This window comes from Athene cunicularia (genome assembly GCF_003259725.1).
Source record: "Athene cunicularia isolate RWA chromosome 2 unlocalized genomic scaffold, athCun1 chr2_part1, whole genome shotgun sequence".
NCBI classification, from domain to species: Eukaryota; Metazoa; Chordata; class Aves; order Strigiformes; family Strigidae; genus Athene; species Athene cunicularia.
In genome coordinates, this window is record NW_020799095.1 from 90,889,762 (window position 1) to 90,897,806 (window position 8,045).

Consider the following 8,045-nt stretch of genomic DNA (forward strand, 5'->3'; position numbering starts at 1 on the left):
TATGGCACTGGGCTACATGCATTAATAATGGTTACAATATATTTAGTGTAATGACTTGACCCCGGTCAACATTATTGATGCTGTGATTAATATGAATTTGATAAACTGCTTCCTCTTTGAAGACATTTTGTATGTTTCTCAAGCAAGAGAAAAATACTTTTTATGTGTAAGTAAATATAGCAGGCCTTCATAGAGGCATTCTGATCGCATCTGCACAGGTGTAAAAATAGATTTCTCAGGATTTATACTACTGTCCCTGAAATTGAAATCTAGACTGGGGGAGGGGGGGGAATCCTTATTTTCATCTCATTAATAGAAGAAAAAAAAATTCCAAACCTCCCAAACTATGATTCTAAATGGAAGACCATATTCCTCCCAGAGAGTGTTCAGACAGAAAGGGAAATTCCCTTTTATTGTTCTAGATAATAGGATTTCTCTGTTTGTTATGTACAGAACACATATGCATTCAAAAACAGATGTTCATAATTGGTTCCATTGTTTGGATTTTTTTTAAACTCTTGAGCTTGACTATTCATATGAAAACTCTCATACTGCATTTGGTTTATGACAGCAAAGTGATTTCTGGTTTTGTTTAAAGAAAAAAAAAACAACAAGGAGATTGTTTGGTGCAAGTTTTAGTATATCCTTGTGAAAGTGCTGCCTTAAATGATAGTTTGTAAGGAGTTCACCAGGGACAAGTGCGGTAAGAGCTACCTTCCTCTTGCTAGATACATCACAGCCTGCATAAATAAACTGTTGTTCAATTAATTTTTTTTTTGTATGATACAGTAATTTCCAAACTGCGATACATGACCCACTGAAGGGGGACAAGTCAAGAGGACCCAAGCTATGATCAGAGGCATGAAAAAGAACTCCACTCCAAAAACTGAATCGGTGAGAAACGGAAGGTATTAGTGGAAACCAGAAAAACAGAAATCAGATGGAAATGGAAGACAAGCAACTTCACCTGGGGAGCAGGCTTTTACCTGAATAAAGTAACTGGGAAAATGATGCTAAGGTAAGAAAGTTTCAAGGTGGGACTGAGCTGTCAGAACGTGTGGAGGAAGCATGCCTGACACCCGCTCACACTGTATCTGGACCTGTGCTACTGGTTTCAAGAACATCCCCCTTAACTGAAGTCACTTCAGCATTTTCTGAATTCAAGTTATTCAATTTCTAAAAAAACAAAAGTCATGTTCCAGAGAGTGAAACATTCTAATAAATTCATGAAGCATGCCGGTGTGCCGGTATTAGATTAGAAATAACACTTAGCTGAACCATGCCTTCAGATTTTCAGCAGGTTGTAAGCAGTTTTCTAAAAGGTATATTCTGAAAACAGGAGGTTTGGTTTTGCCTGTTTCTTAATTTTACATAAAAGTGGAATGTAAGCACAGTATGCATGAGGCTGTTGAGGTCTGCTGCATTTCTCAACAACTAAGATAGTTGATGCTCCACCAGGTACATGTGCAATTTACTAGATGCTCCACTTCTGTAAGATACCTCAAGCAGTAAGTGAATATGTAGTTTAGGTGCTCTTTGTCTCTCCCAGAAGAGATGAACATGGCAATGCAACAATGCTAGTTGTAATGCAATTTATTTGGAGCTTCTGAAATTTCAGATCACAGCATTCTATAATCAATATTTTGCATTATTCAGCCAGAGTACCCCTTCAGCTGAGAACCTAACTAGTGTAATTCACACAAACAAGAGTCTCAAGTGCACCTAGATATGTTTAGCATAAAAGCACTTATATACATATAACATTCAGACACAATCTCTATTTATTGTCTCAGCTTTAAGTCTCGGGTGCCTCCGTGAAGGACCCACTAAAGAGGACAAGACGGCATGCTGGCCCTTTAAAACTGAAATGCTTGTTTCCTTTCTGTAAGAAAAGTAAATCATGCTATAGTGAGTGGAGCTTTGAAAAAGCATCCATCCATTAAAGTTCATGGATCCTCGTTTCCAGATTGTCCCTCCCCTGGCTGTGTCTCAAGTTACAGCCTTGTACAATCCAAGTCTAAATAATATTCACTATGATAAATGACACCATAACTCCGATATCCACAATCAATCTTTGCTTTAAAGATACATCCATCTTCAATAATGTTGATGGGGATTCTGTAAAATGGGAAACGTGACTGTTTTCCCGACCTCCTAACAGTGGGGGAAGGAAGCTCTGAGTGATGGCTGTCAGCCCACATCTGGCTGCAAAAATAAATTAGCCTTATGTAGACAAATGAAAGGACCAGCCCTGACTAGAAAACAGCCACTCCTGAGCAATGGCTAATTTATAGGACTCCTTTCTGGAAAGTTCCTAGCTGAGGCTACAGTCTCCTTAGCTATCTCTTTAAATGATATCTGATGCTGTAAATAACTTCAGTGTGGTAGGAACTATGCAAAGTACAAAGAATGATTTGGTGGGGGAAGGGGAGGAGACAATAACTTTCTCACATTCTTTGTACATGATCAAGATGTAAAATTCAGACACTTAAAACACACTCATGCACACACACATACAAAAAAAAAGTTTTGTTTCAGCAAAAACATTGCTATGTTTTGAAAATATGTTCTTCTTAGTTTGACAGAAGATTATTTTCTGCTTTAACTCCTTTGTCATCTCCTGGGCTGCGGGACTGAGGCAACTACATTACAGAAATTAAACTATTCAGTAAAAGCAACACCTTGAGGTTTGGGTATTATTTTTTGCCCTGTTAAATGCTATCAACTTTTCTTTCTCCTCACCTTGCCCCCTCCAGTTAATACACAAGTTTCAGGAGGAGTGCGGTGAGTCCTACCAGGTCAGTTCCTCTACACAGGTGCTGTGTAGCTCAGATGTTGTGAAGCGGCATACAGAGAAACTACGTACTGTATTTATTTCGGCATATGGTTTCAGAATAACCCAAAGGAGAATTTTAACAGTAAGGTGGAAGAAGACTCCCTCTCCGTCTCACTCTCTCCCTTACATGAAGCACAAATCTCTACCTGTGCATAGGACAGTGGCTACCCTTTTTTCACGACTGAAATGCTTTATTACCTTATTCTTTATGTCTTTGACCTTGTCCTGCTGTAGAAAAACGTAGGACTTTAATTCTTATAGCGTACAATATATGGGATTTAAAAAAAAAAAAAAAGACCTTTCCACGAGGAGTGGGGAAACAGATGAGGGAGCAGACCAGAGCATGTTATTTCCATACAGTGGCTTGCCAGCATGGCACCTGGGCATCACAGCTCCCCAGGGGAGGTCCAGTGGCACTGGGGAGGGCTGGCGGCAGCAGTGGCGGCAGCGAGGGTTAATTCTGTGAAGGTTGAAGGACTTACAGTAATGCTGCGAAGACAGAAACATCACAGGCTTTCCTGGCAAGAGGCTCGCAGAGGGTAGGAGGGGACTGCGAAATGAACTCTCTCAGGCTTTGTCGTGTGCGTTTCCCAAGGCCCGGCCTGGCCCCTTTGATAAATGACACATGTCATTCTGTCAGGGGCTGACACTGCAGCTGGGAGGGCCGGTGATGTATGGCTCCGCTGAAAAGGAAATCAACTTTTTGGCACCAAGTAAGACTGTGCCCTGTGTAAGGATTTTGTTTCTCAAAAAGTGAAAGATAGACTTAGGATTTAAAAAAAAAGAAAAAAAAAAAGTTGAAAAACAGATTGAACGACAGCTTACACTTAACATAAATTAACTCGGTAATGGTGAAATGTGCTAGCCTGTGATAAATAAAAGCTACATTAGTCAATTATTAATCACACTCCAACTTGTAGCCAAAACCCATGACTTAAATCTGAGGCCTGAGCTGCCTTACAAACAGATAAGACAGTGTTTGATAGATGTCTTGCATAGTGTAATCAGGAAGGAATCAAAGGCTTAGTGGTTTAACCAGGGGGGGTGTGGAAGGTTCTGGAAACTGAGACTGGGTAAAGTGGATAACTGGATTGAAAGCGCCCTTTCACTGGGGATACAGTATATCTTTTGACTGCTTAAAAAGAGAGAGAGAGAGAGAGAAGGGGTGAGAGAGACATATCTGAATTTGGTTTAATCTTTTTTTTATATACAGGAATGTCTCGAAACTGTATTTCCCTCCCCCACCTCCCACCACCACCACTGTGTTAAATCATTTAAATCTGATCACTATTAAATGGATTCTCACCGAGACATCAAGTGTTTCAAATATGATCGTTTTGCACGGATTACAATTTAAGCATTTTATTTAATCGAATGAACTCGCATCAGGCTGCAACACATTCATGCAGATACAAGCTGTACAGAAAAAGCACAAAGCTGCATAAACTAAACGATTCCTATTCAACCAGACTGTAAAGACAAAATAAAGGATTTCAGATGCAAAGAAAAAAAAGGGGGGGGGGGGGAGAAGGGACGCAGTATCTAAAAAACGGTATCATGCCTATGCGAAAGGCTGAACTTGCACATCACCTTGATGAGATGCAATCACAGAATAACTCTGCTTTTTGTCTATTCTCTATCTGCAGAGCAACATGATGGACACTTGAACCCAGAGGTGGCTTTAGTCACCTGACCAAAGAGAGAACTAGCACCATGTAGCACTAAAATACCACTCCTACAAGTCCAGCTGTCCTAAAATACTAGCGTAGCCTTTCTGGAGGCTCTCAACCCAGCAGTGACAGGATGCGAGTTTCACCATCTTCCTCCCCGTGTGGATGCTCTCACACCTCCTCCTCACCATCCAGAACTCTATGTAACTGAAAATAAAAGGTTTGATCTGATACATAGAGCCTTGAACAGAAGCATTTCTTGGATGTATCATAGCCTCAGGTCCCAATCTAGTAACGGGCTGCACATGGGCGCACCCCTGTGACTGCATGAAGCCAGCTGCTGGATCAGGGTCTTCACACCAGGTAAGTTGCCTTCTATCATCGGCTGTGTTTTCACCAGCAATTAATAGCATCACTGGAATGGGAGCTCACAAAAGCGCTTACAGCCCCTTCCTGATTCAGGTCTTAATGAGCACTGCTATCGCCTGGAAGACCGTATCAGTGTTTGTTTCTCAATCAGTAATTTCTATAGGCTTTGCACCATTTCTAGTGATGCACCAATCTCACTGGTTCATCAATGACTTGTTTAACTCTCCCGAAGTCTTGGACACAATGTGTAATTGAAGTATCGCACAACTGACTCAAGTTTTTACTCAGGACACAAAAAAGACACAAACCTAACAAGGAGAGTAAGCATTCACATCATAACCATGAAGAACTTTATCAGACAATTTTCCTAGCCACAAAAACACTGCAGAAAAAACCTCTGACCTTTAAAAAAAAATCTACCTTTTCCCCCTTCCCCTCAGCACATTACAACTTTATACTGCAAAATATGGGAACTTTTAAATGTTTCTACATGGAACAGGGTCCTACTGTGCTCGGTGCTGTACAGACTCACCGGAAAACAAATGAGGTTTTAATGTTAATTAAGTGAAACTGCATTCTTCAGTTTACAGATGCTGTACATGCTTAGCTTTTTTAACAGTACAAAGATGAAAATAAAAGGGAAGTAATCTGTAACTGTAAAAATTACACCACCGGTTATAGACAATTTTAAAAGTCTATATACATTCATATGCATGTGTAGGTACATTTAACCATGTACGTTACCTGGCCCTCCAACCTGCCATCAGGATTTTACATTATAAAGTAATATATGACTATAAAGTAAAATATTTCTTTACGTAGTGGTGTGGACTTGCTAGTAGACCCAAAAAAGATCCAGTCTACCTCAGTTTTTAGAAGTAAACTAACATTTTCACTGAAGTAAAATCTCAGATAATCTCAACCTGCTGAAAATGACAGCAGTTGTCTAGATCACAGCAGTAATATACCCACTCACCAACTTCAAGGTGGTGCAGAGAGTGCTTAATTGAGGAATTTAAAAACAACGACTGAAAAGGCACAAATTTCAAAGTAAATGAAATAGGGAGACCCTTTGAAACCCAGCCTTTAGTGACAGCCCCTACAGACAGTACAGCTATTTTCTCAATACATGTAAAATCTGACTATGGAAAGAAAGATAAGGAGCAAGAGAACAGTGTGTATTTAAAAACACGTGGGCACTGCCTGGTGTTTTAAACTTTTGCCTTCCTATTGCTAAAATATCATTTTTTTTAAGTCCATAAAATTTCAGATAGTGTGCAAAATGTTTATATATTACCAAGGTCTCCCTTTAAAAGGTTTATACTTTTACTTTATGACCTGTCCTTGATTTGACACTTCCGCTCATCAGAAAGGGATTTATAAAATAATCCTGAAGGTGAGGAACAGACATCTGTCAGGGACTGGCTGAGTTTCACTTTGCGAAATTTAAGAAGGGAGAGAAATCCTGTTAAGCTCTCTTTAGTCACCAATAGACATCAAAGGTAATAATTAAAGAAGACAGACGTCATAAAAATAAATTTATGTAGTTCTTTATAATGCACAAGCACTCTAGTGTGTAAAATATCTATTAGAGTGAAAGAAAATACAACATTCTAAATAAGCAAAAATCTGTTTTGTTTTTTTGCTACTTGAGTAACATTAAACAAAAAAAAACAAAAAAACCCACCAAGTTTAAACTAAAGTCTTTCAAAACCTTTGCCATCTGTGGGTACATGAACTATGGATGACCCCGAATGATTTGCACTCTGCTCAGAATCCCTTAGAAAGCACGGGAAAAAGTATCATTAAGAATGACTGATGACTGCCAGTCATGGTTGACCTCACCCAAGCTTTGGTCTCTGCCTCAGTAATAAGCTGTCCTTTATTAGCACCAACACTCCATAAAAGGGGTGTGTTTAGTCACAGGATAGTGGCCTTCTAATGCTCATTGCTTCTCCCTGAAAGATTGATTAGTGCTCATTTTTACTGCCTTCACAGTATATACAGTGACAGTGCTGCAGAGTGTCAGGGCCTGCAATATTGATGATAAGTACAACTACAAACTAGAGGTTTGGAAAAGGCAGAGAACTGGGAGTTCACTCTTCTTTTCAACTGGAAAATACTACCAAAACAAAAAGGACAAAACACGAGCTTACACATGAGCTACCAATATTTTCGTAAAGATAAACCGAGGCTAGGGAATTCCCTCTCCCTGAATAAAGGCCATTTAAAATACCAAACTTAACAGGAAAGGTTGTTTTTTTCATTTTGTTTTGAAAATTCCTTTCACCTATCAGATGTTAAGACAAAAAAAGATTACCCTGATATATCATTCCTGTATTTATTTTTTTTATTTCAGAAAGGCTTTTAAGCTGTGACTTGCAGGGTAGGGAAAAAAAAAAAATCTTTTGTAAGCATAGAAAGTGAATATTCCTGATTTGGAAGCTACTGTGGTGTCCCTGTGCAGCAGCAGGTGCCTCTTTGAGGGCAAAAAAAGAAGGAAACATGAAGAAAAAATGTTGGTCATGTATCATCTTCTGCACAAATCTGCCTGCATTAACATGACTTCTCTGCAGCTTTTACTCTTACATTTGAAGTCAGTGGGGTCTATGCAAATTCCTTCAGTGAAATTAAGATCTGGTGTATAAGCTGGCACCATCGGAGAAAAAAAATGGATGGTAGAATCATGTGCTGTAGTATGCAATTGCATGCAGTGCAAAGCATATTTAAAATAGAGCGAGACCCAGATGTGGTCCTTGCAAAGCATCAGTACTGCAGTAATGAAAGAGCAGGTAAGGATTCATGAACTTTCTCATATTAAGAAATTCCAACCTGAATACATTACTTGGAAGAGCATGCCTTGACTTGATTTGATTTAAAAAGTAGAACAGAATTGAAAACAGTCTTTAAAATTGGTGTTTTAAACAGAGACTTTATAGCATATGAGGCCAGCTCAAAGTTATACTGTAGTAGTTTAATATGGAACAACTTGTCCATATGGCTCTTCCTGGGAACGAGTCATTTCACATGTTACAGCAAGATACAGCTGAAAAAAAGGCATGTTTCACTGTTACTTTTATATAGCTGGGAACTTGAGCACAGCAACCTCATACCAAAAATTATTACAGCAAGAGTTTACTGCATTAATAATAGGATGCCCTGCTGCTGTG